This window comes from Cucurbita maxima, unplaced genomic scaffold (assembly GCF_002738345.1).
Source record: "Cucurbita maxima cultivar Rimu unplaced genomic scaffold, Cmax_1.0 Cma_Scf00076, whole genome shotgun sequence".
Classification (NCBI taxonomy): domain Eukaryota; kingdom Viridiplantae; phylum Streptophyta; class Magnoliopsida; order Cucurbitales; family Cucurbitaceae; genus Cucurbita; species Cucurbita maxima.
The window spans coordinates 38,021-63,777 of NW_019272092.1; the positions used below are offsets into that span (position 1 = coordinate 38,021).

The 25,757-nt window shown below is 35.7% G+C and overlaps 2 non-coding genes across 2 annotated transcripts; one reads left to right on the forward strand and one right to left on the reverse strand.

The window, feature by feature from the left end:
• Nucleotides 1-10,590: 10,590 nt before the first annotated feature.
• On the reverse strand, nt 10,591-10,664 carry TRNAN-GUU. The gene has a single exon. It is a non-coding gene; the product is annotated as a tRNA-Asn (tRNA).
• A 3,168-nt stretch (nt 10,665-13,832) lies between these two features.
• Nucleotides 13,833-13,906, forward strand: TRNAI-AAU. Its single transcript has one exon. It is a non-coding gene; the product is annotated as a tRNA-Ile (tRNA).
• The last annotated feature ends 11,851 nt before the right edge of the window (nt 13,907-25,757 follow it).

Below are 25,757 nucleotides of genomic sequence, written 5' to 3' on the forward strand. Positions count from 1 at the left end.
CCCTTCCCGAACCGATGTGGGATTTTTCAATCCACCACATTGTGTTCCCAGCAACCTCGTTGGCACACCACCTGATGACTAGCTCTAATACATTTGTTACAAACCAAGCCCACCTCTATTAGATATTATATACTTTTGCTAATTACGTATCACCATCAGCCTCACGATTTTATAATATGTCTACTAGGATGAGGTATCCACAACCTTAAAAGAAATGCTTGGTTCCCCTCTCCAATTACTAGCAAATATTGTTTGTTTTTTGCTAGTTACGTATCGTCGTATGTCTAAAAGTTTTAAAACGCGTCTATTAAGAAGAGATTTCCTTATTCTTATAAGGAATGCTTCATTCCCCTCTTCAACCTGATGGAGTTAATATAACACATGCAAAAGCAATTTGGATCTTAGACACTCTTAGAACATCAATTATAGTAAATAACTAGCATGTTCATAAGTATTTAAACTCAAGGTCTTTGAGTACTAACCTTTTGTTGTTCAAATTTCTTTTTNTCTTAGAACATCAATTATAGTAAATAACTAGCATGTTCATAAGTATTTAAACTTAAGGTCTTTGAGTACTAACCTTTTGTTGTTCAAATTTATTTTTCCTTACGAACCACCACTAGTGTCTTCTCCAATATTCTTCAGCCTTAGAATGAAATTGTGAAATCTGATGAGTGACTAAACTTGGGATGGATTTAGTATATATGAAGAGTGAGTTTGTGAGAGGTTTTTCTCAAGGTTTTTACAAGGAAGAACTTCCATGTACCTTGATTTCTCTATTTAAAGAGTCATGTTTGCATGTTCATGCAAATTTGATATCACCAAGTTTTAACACTCAAAATTCCACTCAAATGTTTGGGATTATGTGGCATGCATGCAAGTTTGAGTTAACCAAATTTTGATACTCAAAATTCCACTAAAGTTGGTGGAGTTTATTTTGCAAGCATGCAAGTTTGGTTAAACCAAATTTTGAAACCTCAAAATTCCACTAACTCAAACATGGATTTTTCCATTAAACATTTTGACTTTCTTGATTTTAATTCAACAAATAATTTGAATAATTAATTTCAAATTAAAATAATATCAAATGATAATTAAGCTATTTAATTAGATATTAATTCAAATGTCAATCTCCATCAATTCCGACGCATATTTGATTAAGATATTTAAATATCTCAGATTCTCTCTTTTTGTTTAATTCATAAATAAAACAAAAATGTGGTTAAATATATCGTATATATGTAGCGCATATTTCTTAATTTGAATTCGAACACTTCGAACTCACTCGTCACACTGTTCTATGGTTTAGTCCAATATGAGCTAGCAGAGGGACCTAATGGACCTATAGATCATGGGCTCCAACGATCCAAGATTAACCGGCCAAACTCATAACCTTATTAGCCAAAATTCGTTAACTACTTGGACACTCCACTATAGCGTAGTAGTTGTACTCCCCTCGCTATAGATATATTTTTGTCCATTTGATATAACCATGATTAGTAAGTCGATCCTTCATAGGTTGTTCGTAACTAGAGTTGGGTCAATCTACCGTTTTACCCCTCAAGTTACTTCTTGTTTCTTATGTCCCATTGATTCTCTAATGAACAATTGATTTGTGGTCCAACCAGTAAACCGAATCCCTCTCAGGCCAATGAGAGGGTGGGGCCCCTTGTTCAAAACCTGGAGTCAATACTTAAGGGAACTACCTCTCTTCTATCACTAAAAGTGGGTAAGAGGGAATTCCATCTTGCACCCCACGTTCCCGGCTATTCAATCAGTCTTACCCCGTGAGATGGGAGGCCTATTGAGTCGGCGAACTCGAGCCACTCTCACCCATACAAATCAAAGGATAATTTCAAATAAAAAGGAGTTCATGGTTAGCTTAGGATTAAAATCGAGTTACCTAGGTCATCGAATGAAAAGAAAATCAGTCTCAACAGTAAACGACATTATAAAGTGAGAGTGATTTTCTTCATGGTCTGATCTTATGCAATACTCATTGCATAGGACTCCCCCACTCACATGTCTCCGCATGTACAATTTAGTGATTACATTGTTTATGTCATATACAAAAGTGAGCCGCATCCATAGTGTCCCAGGATAAGGTACTCAGCCTTATCCCTGTACTATAGATCATTTTGACTATATACTTGAACTTGATCCACTCTTATGTCTCTATGTATAGTTCAAGTAATCATACTATAGCCAGAGTGTTCTTAGTGTATTGGATTTAGATTAATAATCGTAAAATTCACTTTATTCAATACAATGTTTACTAAATAAACAACAATACTAACTTTATTGAAAATAGAATATGTTTTTGTTTACAAACTATGAGTTTTAGGACATAAAACCCAACATTTTCTTCCCGTTTTTGGATCTATTTCAATTTGGCTAAGCTTTACTTCGTTCTAGCCCATTAAATTCCTAGAACAATAGCCAACTTTTATATTTAGTTTTTTTCATGTTTATCGATATTAATCTAACTCCAGGATTAAAAATAAAGTCAATGATTAAAGGAAACGTACAAGTAATTTTGAAATTAACTTTTAAATTCCAATGTCGAAATTCCTCCAACATCTAGATCGTTTTCTATAATTTATTTCTAATCTTAAATAGACATCACATTAACGTATGCTCAATTATTCAAATTTTATTTTCTAGTCTTATGTATGTTATTTGAATGCTTGTGGATGTATGTAATAAAATGAATAAATGATAAAATTAACCATTTTTGATGAAAATCAATACAAGTAAATAATATTGTTTCATCGAAATAAGTCACCGAAATTAAAAGTCTAACCCTCTTATCCTTGAGGTCTTTTAAGTTATCTTAAGTCTTATCTTAAATAGTAACCCTATGATCATGCATCCAATAACTTAAAGTTCTAGGCATACTTGAAGTTAAGAGTTTAAAGGCATACTTACTTGGTCTGGGTAGAGAGTCCTCCTAATCTAGGCCATAGAGAAACCTTGGGCTCTGATACCACTCTATAAGGATCGGGCTGTCGCGATGGTTCTAAAAGACGGGTAAATTTTTCGTGAAATAAACAAAAGAATTTAAAAAATTATATTTACATAATATCAAAAATAAAGTTTATACATAAGTATTTAAAACACAAAATAAGGAACAGGCACAAAACATTTTAAAACAAATGGGTTGAAGACAACGAGTGAGGTTTGTCTATGGCATCTGCTTCAGAGTCCGCTCCCAACCTTGACCAAGGCTTCATGCGTTCCAAGCAGTACAGTCTTAACCTACGTTCATGGCTTCATAAGTTCCAAGTGACGTAGTCTTAACCCGCATCTAAGAGCTTGCCTTCCGATACCGTCCGCTAACCTATGCCCAAGGCTTCATGCATTCCAAACGGCATAGTCTGAAAACCAACATCCAAGACTTCTTAAGTTCCAAGAGATGTAGTCAAATCCTGCATCTAGGGCTTGCCCTATGATACAGTCTAAACACCTACGCTCAAGGCTTCATACGTTCCAAGCAGCGTAGTCTAAGTCATGAGCACGTTGTACCATGGGAGGTCTTAGGAGTTTTTTATTCTTGGCTAGGCTAACTTACTATCTTCTTGTTCCATCATGGCCCTAGACTACTCCCCTTGATAAACCATAACGGTCATGTGGTCGGTACATACATGAAAATGACATCCTGCAAATCTTTTGGGTACCCGTAACATGGCGGAGGGAATCTCTTCTAGGTGAGAGAAATGAGGCCAATCATGATATTCTGCAAAGGAAACATGGTGCAGGGCATCCCACCTAGAAGAAGAAATCTTGGGCCTCAAAAAGCATCGCTTGGTGGGAGGTCATAGGTCACTTTGGACATGAGTAGAGATTTTGTGTCTGAGGACCTTGGTCCCTTATCCTGGAGTGGTACCTTGCATTCTTCTTACTTAGGTAGTTGTAAAGCTTGTGTGATATTGTTCTTGGTTCTCAATCTTGTAAGTTTCTAAGGTTCGTAATTCCTAGAGGCATGAGTTGTAACTTACATTTGTAACCATATGAACCCATCTTAGCACGAGTTGTTCTAAAAGGTCATAGATTCATAGGGAATTCTTTAGAGAGTTTTACAAGAGTCTTGATTCTTGTGGTGTTTCCGTTAGGTGTTTCTTGGGTCCTAACTTGGTTTAGGTTCCAAACTTGCTCCAATCAACTTGAAACCTCAAACATATCTTCATGTCCTTCATAATAGACCTTATAAAAAGTACGAAACCATTTGAAGCACGTATAGACCTTGAATTTTAATAAGTCGTCCTAGGGGCATTTTGGTCATTTTACCAATAATTCTTGGTTTTACTACTTAACGTGTTCCAATGGCTTTCAAATTTTTATAAGTCGTCCTAAAAGTTCATTTAGTAGGTTATTTTAACGTTACTTAAATCCTGAGTATTTTGATCTGTTCGGGGCCTTAACTCACATTTCTTTTTGTTTTTCTTTCATATATACTAAATTCATACTTGGTTCATATGGAAAATCCAATGGATTGCTACAAGTATTTTTTAACAAAACGTTCAAGGTCACTACTAACCTCGTCATCGACATTTGGGATTTCCATTCTTGAGCTTCTAGTATCCAAATTATCTCAAATTTCCTTCCACAGACTCCTTATTTTGTCTAGTTTCTGGAACCATAAAGATTTTTGTGAGAATGGGTCAAGAAGGAGGTTAAAATTGAGAAAACTGAGGGAAGGTCAACATATACATATCTTTGACTTATATTTTTGTTTGTTACTTTTTCAATTAGGTTAGGAATGGCTTTTAGCCAATTTAATAGATTCTATTTTCTTTCTACTATAGATCATGACCTATCTTTCTAACATAATGATGTATCTTTCTAAGAGGTAAATTGCTAAAAAAACTAAATAATTGGATGAAAGAAAAGGAGATCTGAGATATAACTTACGGAGAAACCTTGAATATCTCTCTCATATAAATCTTGATCAACTCTATAAACCCATATCCTATCAATTTGATGTGAGGCATTTTGTTTTCTCAAATCCAACATGTTTCTGTTTCAGGAACTGTTAGGTGTGTTGAGGAGAGATTATTGGGGAGAGTGACTACAGTGGAGAGAAACGGGAAATAATTGTTTTTATTTACTTATTTGTTAATTTATTATTATTATTATTATTTTACATAATAATAATTGTTGTTTATAATAATTTTTTTATTTGTTTATTTAATTATGTATTTTATTTATTTATTTTTTTGTTCTGGGCTATTACAAAGGTATTTTATTTATGTATTTTATTCAACTACGCCTCGCTTAGGTTACTTCTATATGGTTATTTAAAATTTTAGGACTAGTATGTAAGACGCACTCTCAATCAACTACAGTCTGTCTACTAATTTCTATAGCAGCATGTAACATCATATATTCCTAACTTAGTACACACCGCATTGGTCAGGAATACTCATTATTTCGAACTCTGCCAGAATTAGTAGACTACAATACTCATATTCTAAATCTTTCGATAATTTTTTTTATGATAAATGAAAATGTAGCAAAGATGAGAATCAATATTTGGTTTACCATGGTTAGAAAAAATATCTCTCTGAAAGCACAAAATTTTATGGGCAAGGTCAACTAAATTGACAAGCATCGAAAAGCATTGAGATTTTCCGACGCTTGCTTATTTTGTTAGCCAATGTATGCTACGTGACAAAATTTAGTCCATCTAGAGATATTTTTGCCCACCATAGTCATCCTTTGAAGCCTCCAAAGCCCCCCATCTCCCTTATATTTCTTCTTCCCCATTTCTTCAATTTTTTTTGTGTTTTTCTCGTGGTGAATGGCATCCATATTCGGGAATTTCCTACTTTTTAGGTTTTCTCTCTTTTCAAATACCTTTTTGTTTCCTTTGTTCATAAATTATGTTAGTTTAGTTCACTTTGATGGTGCTATTTTAACACGCGGAAGCAATTTGGATCTTAGGCACTCTATGTGCATCAATTATAGTAAATTAGCTAGCATGTTCAAAAGCATTAAAACTCAATGAGTTTGAATACTAACCTTTTGTAGTTCAAATTTCTTTTTCCTCACGAACGGTTTCGAACCACCACTAGTGTCTTCCCTACTATTCTCCGACCTTAGAATAGGATTGTGGAATCCGGTGAGTGATAAAACTTAATAGAAATTTAGTATAGGTAAAAAGAGAGTTTTGAGAGATTTTCTCAAAGTTTTTCAAGAAGAATTTTCATGTACCTTGATCACTCTATTTATAGAGTCATATTTGCATGTTCATGCAAATTTGAGATTACCAAAATTTGACACTCAAAATTTCACTCTAATTTGTGGGATTATGTGGCAAGCATGCGAAGTTTGAGTTCACTAAATTTGACACTCAAAATTCCACTCAAATTTGTGGGGTTTATTTGACAAGCATGCAAGTTTGGTTAAACCAAATTTTGATACCTCAAAATTCTACTCACTCAAACATGGATTTTTTCATTAAATGAAGTCAACATTTTGACTTTCTTCATTTTAATTCAACAATTAATTTAAATAATTAATTTCAAATCAACATAATATTAAATGATTAATTAAATAATTTAATTAATATTTAACATTAAATAAAATGTCAATTCCAATCAATTCCCGCACATATTGATTATCAATCACTATTCATAATTAAAATATTTGAATATTATTTAAATATCCCCAATTCTCTCTTTTTGTTCAATTCATAATTAAAACAAAATGAGGTTAAATATATCGTATATATTTAGCGTGTATTCTCTAATTTGAATTCGAACACTTCGAACTCACTCGTCACACTGTTCTAAGGTTTAGTTCGATATGAGCTAGCAGAGGAACCTAATGGACCTACAGATCATGGGCTCCAACGAGATTGACTGGCTAATCTCATTAACCTTATTAACCAGCATTTATTCACTAAGACACTCTATTGCAGCCTAATTGTTGCACTCCCCTCAATATAGATATATTTCTGTTCATTTGATATAACCATGATTAGTCAGTCGATCCTTCACAGATTGTTCGTAACTAGAGCTAGGTCAATTTACCGTTTACTCCTAAAGTTACTTTTTGTTCCTTAAGTCCCATTGATCCTCTAATGAACAATTGGTTTGTGGTTCAACCACCAAACCGAATCCCTTTCGGGCCAATGAGAGGGTGGGTCCCTTGTTCAAGACTTGGAGTCAGTACTTAAGGGAAGAACCTCTTTACCATTCTTAAAAGCTGGTAGGAGTGAATTCCATCATACACCCTATGTCCCCAGCTATTCACCCAGCCTTACTCCTAAAATGAGGGGCTTATTGAGTCGGCTAACTCAGGCCACTCTCACCCATACGAATCTAAGAATAATTTCGAATAAATAGAAGTTCATAGTTAGCTCAGGATTAAGATTGAGTTACCTATGTCATCGAAAGAAAAAATCAGTGTCAAAAGTAAACGACATTATAAAGTGAGAGTGGTTTTCTTCATGGTCCGATCTTATGAAATACTCATTGCATAGGACGCCCCCACTCACATGTCTTCACATGTAAAATTTAGTGATCACATTGTTTATATCATATACAAAAGTGGGCTGCATCCATAGTGTCCCTAGAATAAGGTACTCAGTCTTAGGTTCAATGTAGGTTTAACACTCAGAGAGCAATATAGGTACTGTCAATATACATCAAACACCTTAAAAGGGATACCTAAAAAAAACTCGGCTCCAAGTTGCATTTACATTTTATTTCAACGATCGGAAGCTACCCCTGAAAATTATTAAAACATTATAACTCAATTCAAGGGTTTTCATCCAACATAAAAGGTTGGAAGATAATATTACCTATGAAGTCTCATCGAGAATGCTCGATTAAGACTAAGTAACAATGATAGAAAACTCAAAGATACCCCAAAAATGAACTAGAAAATTATAATTCACTTGAAGGATTTTGATTTAATAGAAAAGGAAAATTACTATAACATTATAACTCAATTCAAGGGTTTTGATTCAATAGAAAATGATAGATAATATTACCTATGAAATCTCATCGAGAATGCTTGATGATTAGAAATCACGAACCTCCATAATAGTATGATATTGTCCACGTTCAAAAATTAGTTTTAGCTGTTTTACTTATGGTTCCCTAAAAGGAATCACACCAATGGAAATAGTAATTCTTATGTATAACATTAAGCAGTTAGGATGGCCTATTGGCTTGTTGGTTTCATTCCCTTTTTCACACCCTATTGGCTTGTCGAGTGAGCATGATCGTAGTGCCTGAAACGATTCTCACATCAGGTTTGTAGTGAGATTTATTTCATCTATCAGTGCTATTGGAGGTCCATAGCCTAAGGTAGCACAACTTAAGGTGCGTCCGTTCTAGTCACTAAACCTTCACGAGGAGGAATATCTTCACCTCCACCTCTTCCTCTAACTCTAATACAGGGTCGTCTCCATCCTCGTTCTCCTCTCCCGTGCCCTTTAGGTGGCATGATTCTAAAACCAATATATAATTTTTCTTAAGTCTATATCTCTCTAACATAAATTGCATCATATCACATATATTCACAACATATAATTTAGCAAACATGACATATTCATAAAAATACAACTAGGTGGAACATAATGCTACCATAAATCATATAGTTAGAGCTCAACATATTTGATACTAAATTACATTCAATATTAGTAAACAAAAAAAGTACATCAATTAAAGGCATTTCTTTTTCTTATCTTATACAAGACATACGTGATGGTGACAGGACATCGATCGTAAAACCTTGGAACGTGCCAAGCCTATCTCGTAGGTAAGTCTACTGAATCTATAACCTAAAGCTCTGATACCAACGGTAACGACCCTAGATTTCTATTAGCCTAAAGTTTCCACCGTCATCATATACTATGCTCTTATACGAAATTAAGCATTTAAACTTCATCTTAAAATAGTGTCATGGGCTTACTCATTTGAAAGCATCTTTCTAAAACAATTAAAACATCAAAGTAAAAATGCCCTATACTAACCTATGCCTAAGAAAATAAAATACTATTATTCTATGCACATGTCATTATCTCTATTTTTTATGTCGTCGTCAGCTATATAGGGGCGTCTTGCCCTTACCTGAAATAGAAGTAGCACAAGGCTTGAGTATTTTAAAAAATACTCATAAGTGACTCCACTATTGAGGCTAGGGAATGCAAACACATGCAACTAATGATCTTAGGAACCTATTGTTAGAAATATCATAGGGGTGGCCTCTAGTCTGGAAAAATTGGACGTGTAGTACATCCCTACACATGACTCACACATGCGAGCGTGAATTTTGTCTCTCGAAGTTACTCCAAGTGTTGTCAGTTGTTGTTTCCTATTAAAACGTCCATCTCGCTTCGTTAGTAATTTACATTTCTAATTTAATTTAACTTGTACTTCAAAAATAAGTCGTTATACTGACCTTAAATATTTCTATTAAAGTAAAAATAAGCTTCGGAAGGGCAAAAAACATAAAGGTCGGTGTCAAAATGTCAAACCGAGCATAATACGCCATTTTTTAGCCTAGGACTCCGAGATCCCGAGCCGAAGGAGCCGGTGTATGCAACAGTGACCCTATCGCTGAGGGACAATGATATATGAGCAGGTTGCAAAGTGGTTCGAGGCGCAGGTCTTGAATGTTCATGTGGGCGCACAGGTCTGTGTAGTGGATCCGTGGGTTGGGCTGTGTTCTGTGTATTTGGGCTTGTATGTGGGTTTTGGGCAAAGCACATAGGAACTAGACTACTAGACTGATTGTTGGTGGGTATCTAGTTACTAGACCAAACTGGGTATGGGGTTGCTTGACTGGAATGAGGTTGCGGGTATTCGAGTTTGGGTCCGAGCAGGTGGACTTCGTCTTCTCCACTCGTTTCCATGCATTTTCCTTTCTTCATTCCTCCATATCAAAACTCGTTGTCTACATCTTGTTTCTTCTCCTTCTTTCTCATGATGTTAACCGTCTTTGTACGTTTGATCCTACCCCTCTATCTCACTAGTGTTGTGTACGTTGGATCCCATGGTCGTCATCTCGACATCGTCATTTGTGCAGAGGTGCCTTGCCTTTACCTAAAAAATAAGAGCAGTGCATGTCTTGAGTATTTTAAGAAATACTCATTAAGTAACTCCACTACTTCTCTACTCACGCAAACACATGAAATCATGGTTATCATAAAATATCATTTCATGACCTTCGTCTCATATTCATGTCCGGGTAGAATTTGATGTGCATACTTCTCTACTAACGACTTACATACACACACATTTGCTCCCATGCGAGCTCGCATACCTACCCATTGACCTGGGCTTCAACTAACATACACTCACACTATTGGTATACCATGGAGGGAAGGGAGTGCACATAGCATTGTGGGGTATACAATATCATAAGTACCATACTTTCATATCATGTAACATCCTAACAAGTCATAACATAATAAGAAAATATATAACCAATCAAAAGATATCACTCACACTCCACTTCTAATTTACCTTTAAATTCATTTATAGTAGGTAGACTTATTACCATCAAAAGATATCACTCACACTCCACCTCTAATTTACCTTTAAATTCATTTATAGTAGGTAGACTTATTACCATCGCTAGAAGGAGGGTTTGAACCTCCGACCTTGTGGTTAACAGCCACACGCTCTAACCAACTGAGCTATTCCAGCTAATTCTTTGTAATAGCTCAAGCCCACCACATCCTTATAAGGAATGTTTCATCCCCTCTCCAACCAATGTTGGATCTCACAATACACTCTCCTTGGGGGCCCAACGTCCTTGCTGGCACAACGCTTGGTGACTTGCTTTGTTAACTTTCGCAATAGCCCAAACCCACCGCTAACAAATGTTGTCCGATTTTGCCCATTACGTATCATCATCAGCCTCACAATTCTAAAATGAGTCTACTAGGGAGAGGTTTCCACACTCTTCTAAGAAATGCTTCGTTCCCATTTCCAAACACTAAAAAATATTGTCCATTTTTTACCGTAACAAATCGTCGTCAGAATCACAGTTTTAAAACACGCTACTAGAGATGTTTACAGACACTTGTAAGTTATTCTTTCATTCTCCTCTCAAACCAATGCGGGATTAGAGGGCATGGGTTCAAATCCCACTTCTGACAACTCAAATAAAGGTAAAATAAAAATACAATAGCATATCATTTTTTGAAATCAATTGAACTCACCGGAGATTTAAAATTGTCACGACATGATTTTTCAAGCATATAAGAACTGTAATAACTCAATTTTAAAGACTTCAAAGCACAACTATAATAACTCAACTTTCTAAGACTTCAAATCATTATTCATGACACATCCTAACAAAGAAAAAATTTCATAAAAATTGAAAGGAGATTCGAAAACTAAGGACAATAATTTGTAACACATAGAACTGACGTGACAAAGAAAAATTTGATAAAAATTGGAACGAGATTCGAAAAATAAGGACAACAACTTGTACATATATAACTCATGGCTCGGGACGACCCTGCTCTGTGACCTTAACTAACCATTAGTGATCACCCAAAAAGGAAAAGTAATATCTAGTGCAACTAAATAAGTAACCTACTTGTAGGCGGTAATCGAGTCCTTGATCGAGACAGTTGCCACGGGTTTTTCTTTAGGTTATATAATGTTCAAGTGTAGATTATATGTAACGACCCTAGTTTTCTAGGGGCCTAGAGTCACTAGAACATGCATGATGTAACTGGTTTATGCTAAAATATTTTTTACATTATGTTTTTGTATTGATGCTACCCCTAAAAAGAACACAATATTATTATTAAGAATGTTAAATTAAGAATATAACAATGTTATGATCACGAACCTACATAATTATATGACATTGTCCACATTGGTTGGAGGGTTAAATTTTTCCACATACTAAAATGGAATGATTCATTCCCATTGATAAAAAGAGAGATGAACCTCCGACCTTATGGTTAACAATCATACGCTCTAACCAACTGAACTATTCCAACAAATTATGAGTATTAGCCTAGTTATTGTCTACTTTGACTCATTACATGTCGTTGACAACCTCACAGTTTTAAAACACATCTAATAGTAAGAGATTTCCACATGCTTATAAAAAATGTTTCATCCCCTCCACAACCGACGTGGGATCTCACAATCCACCTCATTGTGTTCCCAGCAACCTCGTTGGCACACCACCCAATGACTAACTCTAATACAATTTGTTACAAACCAAGCCCACCTCTGATATTGTCTACTTTGGCTAATTACGTATCACCATCAGCCTCACGATTTTAAAATATGTCTACTAGGGAGAGATATCCACAACCTTATAGTTAATGTTTTGTGTCCCTCTCCAATTGCTAGCAGATATTGTTTGTTTTGGCATGTTACGTATCGTGTAAATTTAAAAGTTTTAAAACGCATCTTTAAGAGAGAGGTTTTCACACCCTTATAAGGATTGCTTCATTCCACTCTTCAACCAATGTTAGGTCTCATAATAAATAGTTAAGATGGTTGAGTGGTTGAAGGCTTTAGGACTCAAGTTTTGGTCCTTGTGAGTCCATGGGTTGAAATCCAACTTTTATAACTTAGAAAGGTTTTGTTTTATAAAGTGCTATTCTTTATAAAAATAGTTATAAATAATAGGTAGAGGGTGTGGGTTCAATTCCACTTCTTACAACTCAAATAAAGGTAAAATAAAAATACAATAGCTTATCATTATTGAAATCAATTGAACTCACTAAAGATTTAAAATGGCTTCCAAGCTTCTACAAAAGTTAGTATTGTACAAGTTTACCCTTACGCCTGAATCTCAAGGACACTCTGATTTTCTATACTACCTGAGTGTATAGCAAATGATGATTTGTGAGCCTGGAATACACTGGCGTCCTTGATATAACTGAAACTGTCCACTAGGACATCTATTAATTGATTCATAATTACCTATGTTAAAAAAAATCAGCTTCAGAAAGGTAAAAAATGTAAAGGTTCATGTTAAAAATGTCAAATCAAGCCAAATATGTCGTTTTTTAACCTAAAATTCCGAGAAGCTAAGCCGAAGGGGTTGGTGTATGCAGTAGTGACCCTGTCATTGAGGGACATTGACACATGAGCAAGTCGCAAAGTGGGTCGAGGCATGGGTCTTTAATGTTCATGTGGGCACACAAGTTGGTGTAGTGGATCATGGGTTAGACCGTGTTCTGTGTATTTTTTGTTTGAATGTGGGTTTTTGGGCCAAGCACAGAGGAACTAGACTACTTGACTGGTTGCTAGTTGGTATCTGATTGCATTGTTGGGTCGAAGCTTTGTATTTTAGGTTACTGGAGCAAACTAGGTATGGGGTTGCTTGGCTATAATGAGGTTGCGGGTATTCGAGTTTTGGTCTGACCAGGTGGACTTCATCTTCTCCACCCCTCACATCGGTTAGGGTTGCCTGTGGGTTTTGGGTCGTGAGTCGGATCTCGTGTCGGACTTCGTTTCCCTCACCCCGATTACTAGAGAATATTTCAGCGACTCTCTCTCCTCGGTCACGTCGTTTCAATGTCCTTTTTCCTCCATTTTTTAGTCTCCTCCTCCTCCTAATCTCGTTTATGGTGTTTGTTTGGTTCGTAAGGGCGTAAACACTCAGATCTGAGAGGGTTCAAAAATCCAACGTTCTGTCTTCCTTACCCAATCCAACATTCTGTTCTTCCTCGGTCACGTCGTTTCAATGTCCTTGTGGGAAGGAAAGCGCGTGAGACAGCCGACAAGCCACGTGTCAACTTGCGGGAGGGAAAGCGTGTTAGACGGCCTGAGGGACACGTATTGACAATTGGGTGGAATAACACGTTAGGCGCATTGTCAGGCGAGAAAATCTATGGCCTATTAGCTCAGTTGGTTAGAGTGTCGTGCTAATAACGCGAAGGTAGCAGGTTCAACCCCTGCATGGGAAATTATATCTTTTCATTATACGAGTTAAAACATTACGAAATTTAGAAGATAATGACTTTTTTAAGTTTATTATGCATAAAGTTATGTAAACGAAACTTGATTGGCCAGATTAGGAGCTAACGATCTATAATGTGCATAAAATCTATGCCCAATTAGCTCAGTTGTAAGATTGTCATGTTAAAAACGTGGAGGTCGTAGGTTCGAAAATTACATAGGCCAAGTTTTATTAATTCTTAATAATATCTTTACATGATACAGGGTTACAACAGTACGAACTTTAAATCAATGATACGGTCGTTCACAATTTTTCTTTAGATCTGAGTCGTTCGATATGTTCTTCAATGAAAGATGAAATTCGAGGATTTCTGAGAGTCATTTCAGGAACAAGAAGGAGGTAAATGAACTTATTTTGGCCGTTCGATATGTTCTTTTACGAAAGATGAAATTCGAGGATTTCTGAGAGTCATTTCAGGAACAAGAAGGAGGTAAATGAACTTATTTTGGCCGTTCGATATGTTCTTTTACGAAAGATGAAATTCGAGTATTTCTCAGTCTTTTCACGAACAAGGAGGTAAATGAACTCACTTTTAAGGCCAGAAAGCCACGTGTCAACTTGCGGGAGGGAAAGCGTGTCAGATAGCCTGAGGGACACGTATTGACGATTGGGTGGAATAACAAGTCAGGCGCATTGTCAAGCGAGAAAACCTATGGCTTATTAGCTCAGTTGGTTAGAGCGTTGGTTAGAGCGTTGTGCAAATAATGCGAAGGTTGCAGGTTCGACACCTGCATGGGGCCAATTTCTCTCATTTTAAATTATATCTTCTTTTTTAAGTTTATTACACATAAAGTTATGGAAATGAAACTCGATTGGTTGGATTAGAAGCTAACGATCTATAATGTGCATAAAATCTATGTGGAGGCCGTAGGTTCAACAATTATATAGGCCAAGTTTTATTAATTTTTAGTAATATCTTTACATGATACGGGGTTACAACAATACGAACTTTAAACCGATGATACGGCCGTTCACAATTTTTCTTTAGAGGATTTCTGAGAGTCATTTCAGGAGCAAGAAGTTGGTAAATGAACTAGTTTTGGCCGTTCGATATGTTCTTTTACGAAAGATGAAATTCGAGGATTTCTTAGAGTCTTTTCACGAACAAGGAGGTAAATGAACTCACTTTGAAGGCCAGATTCAGTATTTCGACTCTCATGAGAGAAAAGTTTTCGTCAAGCCACGTGTCAACTTGTGGGAAGGAAAGCGCCTGAGACAGCCGGCAAGCCATGTTTCAACTTGTGGGAGGAAAAGCATATCAGACAGCCTGAGGGACACGTATTGACGATTGGGTGGAATAACGCGTCAGGCGCATTGTCAGGCGAGAAAATCTATGGCCTGTTAGTTGAGTTGGTTAGAGCTATGTGCTAATAACGTGAAGGTCGCAGATTCGACTGCATGGGCCAATCTCCCTCATTTTTAATTATATATTTTCATGATACGAGTTAAAACACTATGAAATTTAGAAGATAATAACTTTTTTAAGTTTATTATGCATAAAGTTAGGTAAACGAAACTCAATTGGCTGGATTAGGAGCTAATGATCTATAATGTGCATAAAATTTATGCCCAATTAGCTCAGTTGTAAGTTTGTAGTGTTAAAAATGTGAAGGTCGTAGGTTCGACAATTACATAGGCCAAGTTTTATTAATTCTTTATATCTTTTCATGATATGGGGTTACAACATTACGAACTTTAAACCGATGATACGGTCATTCAAAAATTTTCTTTAGATTTGAGTCGTTCGATATGTTCTTCAATGAAGGATGAAATTCGAGGATTTCTGAGAGTTCTTTCAGGAACAAGAAGGAGGTAAATGAACTTATTTTGGCCGTTCGATATGTTCTTTTAAGAAAGATGAAATTCTTGGATTTCTCAAAGTCTTTTCACGAACAAGGAGATTAATGAACTCACTTTGAAGGCCAGATTAAGTATTGCAACTCTCATGAGAGAAAATTTTTCGACAAGCCATGTGTCAACTTGTGGGAAGGAAAGCGCGTCAGACAGCCGGCAAGCCACGTGTCAACTTGCGGGAGGGAAAGCGTGTCAGACAGCCTGAGAGACATGTATTGACGATTGGGTGGAATAACGCATCAGGCGCATTGTCAAGAGAGAAAATTTTCCACGTGTTAACTTGTGGGATGGAAAGCACGTCAGATAGATAGCAAGCCACGTGTCAACTTGCGGGAGGGAAAGCGGCCACGTGTCAACTTGCGGGAGGGAAAGCGGCCACGTGTCAACTTGCGGGAGGGAAAGCGGCCACGTGTCAACTTGCGGGAGGGAAAGCGGCCACGTGTCAACTTGCGGGAGGGAAAGCGGCCACGTGTCAACTTGCGGGAGGGAAAGCGGCCACGTGTCAACTTGCGGGAGGGAAAGCGGCCACGTGTCAACTTGCGGGAGGGAAAGCGGCCACGTGTCAACTTGCGGGAGGGAAAGCATGTCAGACAGCCTGAGGGACACGTATTGACGATTAGGTGGAATAACGCGTCAGGCTTGTTGTAAAGTGACTCGGCTCCACTTGATATTCGACACACGATAGCTCTTCCGATCCACGCCCACGTCTAACCAAGTTTGACTAGAAGGATGTTCAACTCGATCCGTATGGTGCCACGCTTCAATGTAAAGAATTTCATTTTCCAGCATGCACCTTGGTTTTGAACCCATGAGTTATTAGTAGCATTCTCTCTTTCTCCAAACTTCTTCAATTCTTTTCTCAAGCTTAGAAATTACTTTCCCATTCTCTTTCTTCTCCTGTTTGAGATAGAAAGAACTCTCACTCAGCTCAGCCCTTCCTTCTCTAAGCTTTCAATCTCAAATTCTAAAAGCTTTCTTTTCTTTTTCAATCTCTACTTTCTCCTTCAAAATGTGCTCGTTCAGTAATTTCAATGTCTGCAACTAAGACTTCTCCATAGATTTATCCACGGCAGATTTTGATTGTTGCTCTAAATCTTTCTTCTCCTTCTGATGATCTGGAAGTTTCTTTGGCTCGTTCGCCGATTGCGTGTTCAATCCAGATTTCTTCTTCGATTTTCTCATCTCCAATATTGCGATTTTGCCGAATTCGTTGTGTATCCCCTCGTTTCCAACGGTTTTCACTGCCTCACATCTACCGCCATCGTCTTTTTCTCCGCCGTGTTCTTACGCTTTCAGATCTTCATTTTGAGCCATCAAGAAAAGACCTAAGACCTTCGTTTGTTGCGTCACCAAGACTAGGTTGATTGTTTCTTCCACCTTTTTATCGGCTCGACAATCTTTTACAAAATGCCCCTCTACCACAATTGTAACATTTTTCGGAGTTATAATAATTTTCATAGAGCATATTTGTGAAATTTGTAGCACTGAATGTTGGAGTAAATTGATTGGCCGCCTCTTCCTCGATTGCGTCCTCATCCATGCCAATTTGCTTGGCTCGGCTGTCCCTTCTTCTTATATTATCCTTCATGACCACTTCCTTGAGCACCATGACCATTTTTACTACTTTCACTTTCAAAACCTCTACCTTCAAAATTTTGAGAGTAGAGTACCTTTTAATCTTTGATTGACGCCTTGGTTTGAAGTGATTGATCAAGTGTTTCCTTCTTCTTCTTCTTACGTTGCTCTTGTTTCTCGAGAAAACCGGCTAGCTCGTCGACTATGAATGTTGCTAGGTCCTTTAACTCTTCTATCGCGCATACAACATTCTCAAAGTTGTTGGTTAATGACCTTAAAATCTTCTCCAAAACTCGAGTCTCAGCTAACATTTCTCCATTTCGGTTGAGTTGGTTAACCAGAGTTTGTACATGCGTGATGTAGTCAGATACACTTTCTGACTCCTTCATCTCATGCTCTCCAACTTGCCACAAAGAGTTTGGAGACGCACTTGCTTGACTCGATCGATTCCTTTGAATACTTTTCCTAAAGTTTCTGACGCTTCTTTTGAAGTAGTTGCATTGGCAAGCTTCTCAAAGCCCGACTCGTCAACGGCTCGGAACAACATTTATAGTGTCGCCTTATCTTTTGATCGCACCTCTTTTAACGTCTTGTTTTGTGCCGCTGTATAACTCGTGGTATCTTTTGGTTCTTCTAACCCTTCTTCGACCACCTCCCATGCATCTTGAGAACCAAGAAAAGCTTTCATATGAATGCTTCTATTCACGTAGTCACGGTAGCGGAATTTGACCCACATTCGCCATTGGCTTGATATAATTTTGTTAACGAAAACTCATAAATTTGTGAAATAAGTTTCACACACACTAACGTTAGAAAGAGACAAAGAACACTCTGAAAAAACCTTCTATTTCTTCTCTGTTCCTTTTCTTTTTTTACTCTACTTACTTTACCACGATAGTAATAACAATTGTATTTATAAGGTTTTCTAAAACTAAATATAGACATAACAATGCCACGGTTCCTAACCCTTAAAAAGTCATTATTCCTATAAAGATTCTTGGCCTTTCATCTTCAAAACTCGGTCTTACCCTCCAATACTGACTCTTGAATTTAAATACCACTAAAATTATCCATGGGGAATCCGATCCCTGCCACTTCCTTTCCATGAATCCCCTACCTTGATCCGCACACAAATAAATAGAGAATTTCATGGAAATGGAGAATGAAGTAGATGGTGGGGATGATGACGGGGAATGGACATCGCTACCTGTGGCCGTTGCACATATCGTGTTTTATAATTGTATGACATATACTATGTTATGTAGATGATATGATATACGATATGTTGCATACAAGTTACGCTATGATATCATATACACTATTCTAGGACTATGAGACATTAGAAAATCATGTATTGTTAATTATTAAAAATATGAAATGAATCAAGTATTTATATATTATAGGAACATTATGCTAGGAATAGATTTGAGGTATGACTAGCACCATGAATATATGTCATGCTTTGATGTTATGGGACCTCATGCATTTTGTATACCACGTGCATCAAGATACTTCTATATTATGTTTCGTACACCCTATGCCTATGAAATATTAGAAAAACCATGTATTGTTAATCATGAACAATATGACAAGAATCAAGTATGTATGTCTCATAGGAACGTTATGTCGTGTTTTAATGTTAGGGATCTCATGCATTTTATATGGGAGGTGCATCGAGATACTTCCCCATTATGATTAGTACAAACACATACCTTATAATATTTATGTTCCTTATGATATTATGCTGGTCTTTTCCCTTCATGGTATTTGGTAGTGCGAGTGTGCACAAGCTCGACGAGGCAAACCCATAGAGTACTCTTATACCAACCCACCTGGTGGTCAATGTGCACATTCATGAGTCGTGTGTAGGGAAGTACAACATATTCAACTCTGCTCGGACTGAAAAGCAAAGCCCAAGCCCATGCCACAATGTATTTATGAAAGGATAGGTCCCACTATATTACACGTGATTCATATTTCGACCCTAATAGTGGGATTACTTACTGAGTATTTATTAAAGTACTCAATCCACATGCTACTCTTATTTTAAAGTAAAGGTAAGATACCCATTTACGGATGACAACGTTGCGTTCAAGGCCAAGAAACCAAAGTTAGGGTAGTTGCATTCATGTTATTTTTAGTGATCCTTAGGTTAGATCATGGCATTGTTTTATTTTTATTTAAACTAATGTTATCTGTTTTCCACTATGTTGTTCATAACAATATTGTTTTAATGAGTTCATTATGAACATTAAAGTCCATAGCACCGTTTATGAAATGTTGTAAATGAATTTTTTCATGCATAGCAGTAATGTCATGTATGTGTGACGATATTGTTTAATAGAAAACAAGAGTAGTTGGTTATAAGAACCCTGAATAAAAAGGAATAAAAGTCTGTGTCCTCTTACTAGTGTAGATATTTTTTTACGGATTATTCAGAAAGTTCAATCTCAAAATCATAGTGATTCTGAAGCTCTCAATGTCGGTTTAAGCTTCCCCTGTAAAGTTGAAAGTTTAGGCAATAGTTTGGAACAACAATCGAGCTCCCAATAGTTAGGCAATAAGCTTTTAGATTTTGGGTCTCCTTCTCTGAGATTTCTTCAAAATTCAAGAGCAATTCTACACCATTTCTCTTCAAACTTGTTCTTACAATGCTGAAAGTGCCAAGAAATCATTCCCCCAATCTAATTCGTCGATACACGAGAATACGTCAAGCAAGGACAATCCCAATTGCATCTCCAAAGAATGTTTCCATAGAAGACAACGAATAGAAATAACCTCAAGAACAAGCCAAATTCAAGAAAATCTATTTTGGGCTCAAATTAGGGGTAAGTTTCAAAATCCTATAGTTAAGTTTCAAAATCCTATCTACAATCTCTTTTCCTTTAAATTAAGGATTCCTTCGGGTTCAGAGCAAGAAATTACTTTACTCCATTTTTACGAATTATGAAGCCAAGAAAATTAACTTTTTCCATGCAAAAACTACACTTATTAAAATGAGCATAAACTTTCTCTTTCCTAAGCATAATCAAAAGTTACTTAACATGCTTTACATGCTCATACAAAGTCTTTGAATAAATTAAAATATCATCAAAATGTACAACAACATGCTTTCTTAAATATTCTATCAAAACGCGATTCATTAAGATAAATGTACTAGGAGCATTAGTTAACCCAGAAGGCATAACAAGTCATTCATACAATCCAATCTTAGTTTTGAAAGCTCTTTTCCATTCATCTCGTATATGCCTTCTAATTTAATGTTATCCAGATTTCAAATCAATCTTTGTAAATAGATATGAGTCCTGCAATTCATCAAGCATATGGTCTAGCCTAGGAATAGGACGTCGATATTTTACAGTGATTTTGTTGATGACTCAAGAATCCACGAACATGGACTCAAGGCTTAAAATCATTTTTCATGACAAGTACTGACAAAGAAAAAATTTGATAAAAATGGAACAAGATTCGAAAAATAAGGACAAAAACTCGTAACACCTAGAACTGACGTGACAAAGAAAAAATTGATAAAAATTTGAACGAGATTTGAAAACTAAGGACAACAACTCATAACACATGGAACTGATTGCTCGAGACGATCCTCCTCTATGACCTTAACTAAAAATTAGTGATCCCCAAAAAAGAAAAAGTAATATATAGTGCAACTAAATAAGTAACCTACTTGTAGGCGGTAATCGAATCCTTGGTTAAGCGGGTTGCTACAGATTTTTCTCAAGGTTATAGAAAGTTCAAGTGTAGATTATATGTAACGACCCTAGTTCTTTAGGGACCTAGAGTGACTAGAATATGCATGCCACAATTTTCTACTTAATTTAAGGTCGCTATCGTATACGTACCAAAACATTGAATGTGGAAGACTTCATTAAAATTTCATAAAACATAACCTTTATCTTAAAACACAGCCATTAACTTACGTGTTTCGAAAACATCTTTAAAACGACACCACAAAAGACTAAATAAAATGAATAAAAGTTTAAGTTAGAAACAACCTAGTCTAGCCTAAGTCTAAGAAAACAAATACCATTACTCTATGCATGTGACATGGTCGAGAGTTGCGATGCCGTTGTCAGCCGTACGAAAAATGTAGTAGCACATGGCTTGAGTATTTAAAGAAATACTCAGTAAGTGACCACACTATTAGGGATAAATGCAACAATCACATGCAATAAAATGATGGGACCTATCTTTGGTTTCATTTCTCTTTCCCTACGGTGTTGTCCTAACGGGTAATCGTGAACGTGTACCATATACTCTACACACAGCTCATACTTGCGAGTATTGGCTCACCAGCTAGTTCGCACACCGCTGGGCCACTTTCCTTATTCGGTGGGCATACTCTGAGAGCCCCTTATGTCGGGACCCGTTAAAACTAGTAACCGTCACGGTAGCTATGCAAGCATAACGATTGTTGTCCTGCCATTGGATGTACACGTCCTACCCTCGTTATGGGATAGGGTATCCACCAGATGCATGAACACACATAATGCATGAGGTCCCCCTACTTCTACATTTATCATTAATGAACATAACCCCCCTGTCACGTTTCATGCTTCATGTCATTCTCATTTTCAATTTACATTTCATACATATTCCTATCGAGGTTATGATTCCAGATAGTTTATCGTGTTTCACGTCATACAATTCATGCTATTTACATTCAAATATAAGTGACCTAACATAACTGCTTTTAACATAACATTTCATCATATACACATCATACCATTACATATTGCATCACAATGTATCATATCATAAACAAGTCATAACGTAAATCGTAGTCATATCGTTTCCTAACTTATCATAGCCTTAACGTTCTTATACCTATCAAAGACATATCATTACGTGAACGTACCTCATTCATATCATCACAAGAACGTAACCTAACGTTATCGTTCTATCAATCCTAACGCTATCGTTCTATCAATCTATCACAAACCTATCCCTTTCTACCCGTAGCCTAATAGTATTCTTCCATCAATCTCTTATCCATATCACTCCGGTATGTAACCTAACCTTAATGTTTCATGAATGTATTTGACTCCTATCGTTACATTTCGTTTTGTCCATCCTTATCGTATCCTATCTCAAACATATCATTGAACACATCGTACCATAATTATTATCAAACAATTCACATATTATAACATATACATAACAAATAAGAAGCATATCGATCCACAGACAATTCACACATATCAATATATATGACACGTGCAGAACCACGGAGCACGTGTCAACAGCAAATATAACCATGTCGATAGTAAGGTCACTTACTTGGTTGCCTTAGGTTGATGTTCTGTCGTTATCCTTAATGAAAGTCCATTGAAAACCAAGTCAACCTATGTGAGTCCATGACATCAGTTTCAAGTTTGAATTTCTACAAAATTGTTTCTCTAATTTATGTTGATCTATGTGTTATACTTCGTGCGAAAGTTAGAGTCTTTGCTTAGGTAGGTCTTGAAATATTTATATATGTTTCCAGATATTCTATTTTCTCTTACATTGTTTAATACCCTTTAACATTTAATTTCGAATATATTCACAATCTTCTTTCCCTGTATTTTACTGTGTTTCCCTTCTTTTTATTATCCCTCTCTATGATGACTTTTAATATCATTAAATAAACTAAAAGGAAAACTACTAACCTCTTCAAATGCAATATCTCTTTCTAGTAAAATATCTCTTACTGCCAAAACTAAATGTGAACCTTCTTGTGTTTGTTTTTGGAGGAGGGAAGAAATTCTTAAACTGTTTAAACCTTTCTTTATATTTTTGTTTGTACTTTTTCAATTAGGTTAGTAATTGCTTTTAGCCAATTTAATAGATTCTATTTTCTTTCTGCTATAGATCATGACGTAGCTTTCTAACATAATGACTTATCTTTCTAACCGGTAAATTGCTAAAAAAAAACTAAATAATTGGATGAAAGAAAAGGAAATCTGAGATATAACTTAGGGAGAAACTCCAATCTCTCTCTCATATAAATCTTGATCATCTCTATAAACCCATCTCCTATAAATTTGATGTGAGGCATTTTGTTTTCTCAAATCTAACATTTTTCTGTTTCACGAACTATTAGGTATGTTGAGGAGAAATTATTGGGGAGAGTGACTACGGAGAAAAACGGGAAATAATTGTTTTTATTTAGTTATTTGTTTAATTTATTATTATTATTATTATTATTATTATTATTTTACATAATAATAATTATTGTTTATAATAATTTTTTTATTTGTTTTGGGCTGTTACAAAGGTATTTCAGCTACGTCTCACTTAGGTCACTTCTATATGGTTATTTAAAATTTTAGGACTAGTATGTAAGACTCACTTTCAATCAACTACAGTCTGTCTACTAATTTCTTTAGTAGCATGTAATATCATATATACCAAAGGTCAGGAATACTCATTGTTTCTAACTTAGTTCACACCGCGTTGGTCAAGAACTCTGCCAGAATTAGTAGACTACAATACTTATATTCTAAATCTTTCGATAATTTGTTTTATGATAAATGGAAATGCAGCAAAGATGAGAAAGAATTCTGCCAGAATTAGTAGACTACAATACTCATATTCTAAATCTTTCGATAATTTGTTTTATGATAAATGAAAATGCAGCAAAGATAAGAATCAATATTTTCTTTACCATGGTTTAAATAATATCTCTCTGAAAGCACAAAATTTTATGGACAAGGTCAACTAAATTGACAATCATCGAAAAGCATTGATAGATTTTCTGACGCTTGCTTATTTTGTTAGCCAATGTTGAGCTCTAACTATATGATTTTCTGACGTGACAAAATTTAGTGCATCTAGAGATATTTTTGCCCACCATAATCAGCCTTTGAAGCGTCCAAAGCCCCCCATCTCCCTTATATTTCTTCTTCCCCATTTCTTCAATTTTTTGTGTTTTTCTCGTGCTGAATGACATCCATATTCAGTGTGGGGGGAATTTGCTACTTTTTGGGTCTTCTCTCTTTTTAAATACCTTTTTGTTTCCTTTGTTCATAAATTATGTTTTCAGTTTAGGTTCATTTTGATGGTGTTATTATAACACGCAAAAGCAATTTGGATCTTAGGCACTTTATGTGCATCAATTACAGTAAATTAGCTAGCATGTTCAAAAGCATTAAAACTCAATGAGTTTGAATACTAACCTTTTGTAGTTCAAATTTCTTTTTCCTCATGAACGGTTTCGAACCACCACTAGTATCTTCCCTACTATTCTATATCTCTCTAATATTAAATGCATCATATCACATTATAATCACAACATATAATTTAGCAAACATGACATATTCATAAAAATACAACTAGGTGGAGCATAATGCTACCATAAATCATATAATTAGAGCTCAACATATTTGATACTAAATTACATTCAATATTAGTAAACAAAAAAAGTACCTTCAATTAAAAACATTTCTTTTTCTTATCTTATACAAGACATACTTGACGGTGACAGGACATCGATGTTTAAACCATGGAACGTGCCAAGCCTATCTCGTAGGCAAGTCTGCCGAATCTATAACCTAGAGTTCTGATACCAATGGTAACGACCCTAGATGTCTATTAGTCTAAAGTTGCTACCGTCATCATTGATGGTGTTAATATAACACATGCGGAAGCAATTTGGATCTTAGGCACTTTTAGAACATCAATTTAGATCGAAGATGAAGAGTTATTGGGCTCTCGATCATGACTACAACAAGCTTGGGTACCATATTTACAAACTATAGGATATCAAATCAAAGCGAAGCCCTTGTAATGAACTTAATATTGTACGAGCCAATTTGCTCGATATGAATGATTAAAATGCTATTTTTTTTATTGGTCGTGTTGGGTTAGAATTTTAGAGAGCGGTAAGAAAAATGTATTTGATTTTGATTTTTTTTTTCTTTTTTCTTTTTTCTTTTTTTTTATATTCAAAAGCTTTCAAAATGGTTTAAATGGTGTGCATCAAATAACATTAGAATATAGTGATTTCAAAATAAGACCAAAAGAATCTTTAGAAAAATTAGTAATTAAATTTTTTTTTTAGATTAACTTTTTTATTAGTGTTAAAAAAGAAAAAAACTTTTTTTAGATATTTGGTATTGAGTATAAATAAAAACTCAAACAATATAATTGTTGTCTATCTATTTACTTTTTTTTACGTAGTTTATTCTTACTGTATTAAGAATACGAGTAAAAATTCATATGATAGAGAGTAGAAATAAATTGCTTTAAGAAATTAAGTAGAATTTCAAAAGAGTGAAACTAAAAATGAAAACCTTCAATAAAGTGGTGATTTGGAACCATCCTTCATTCCATTGACAAAGTGGGAAGCAGTGATTTGGAACCATCCTTCA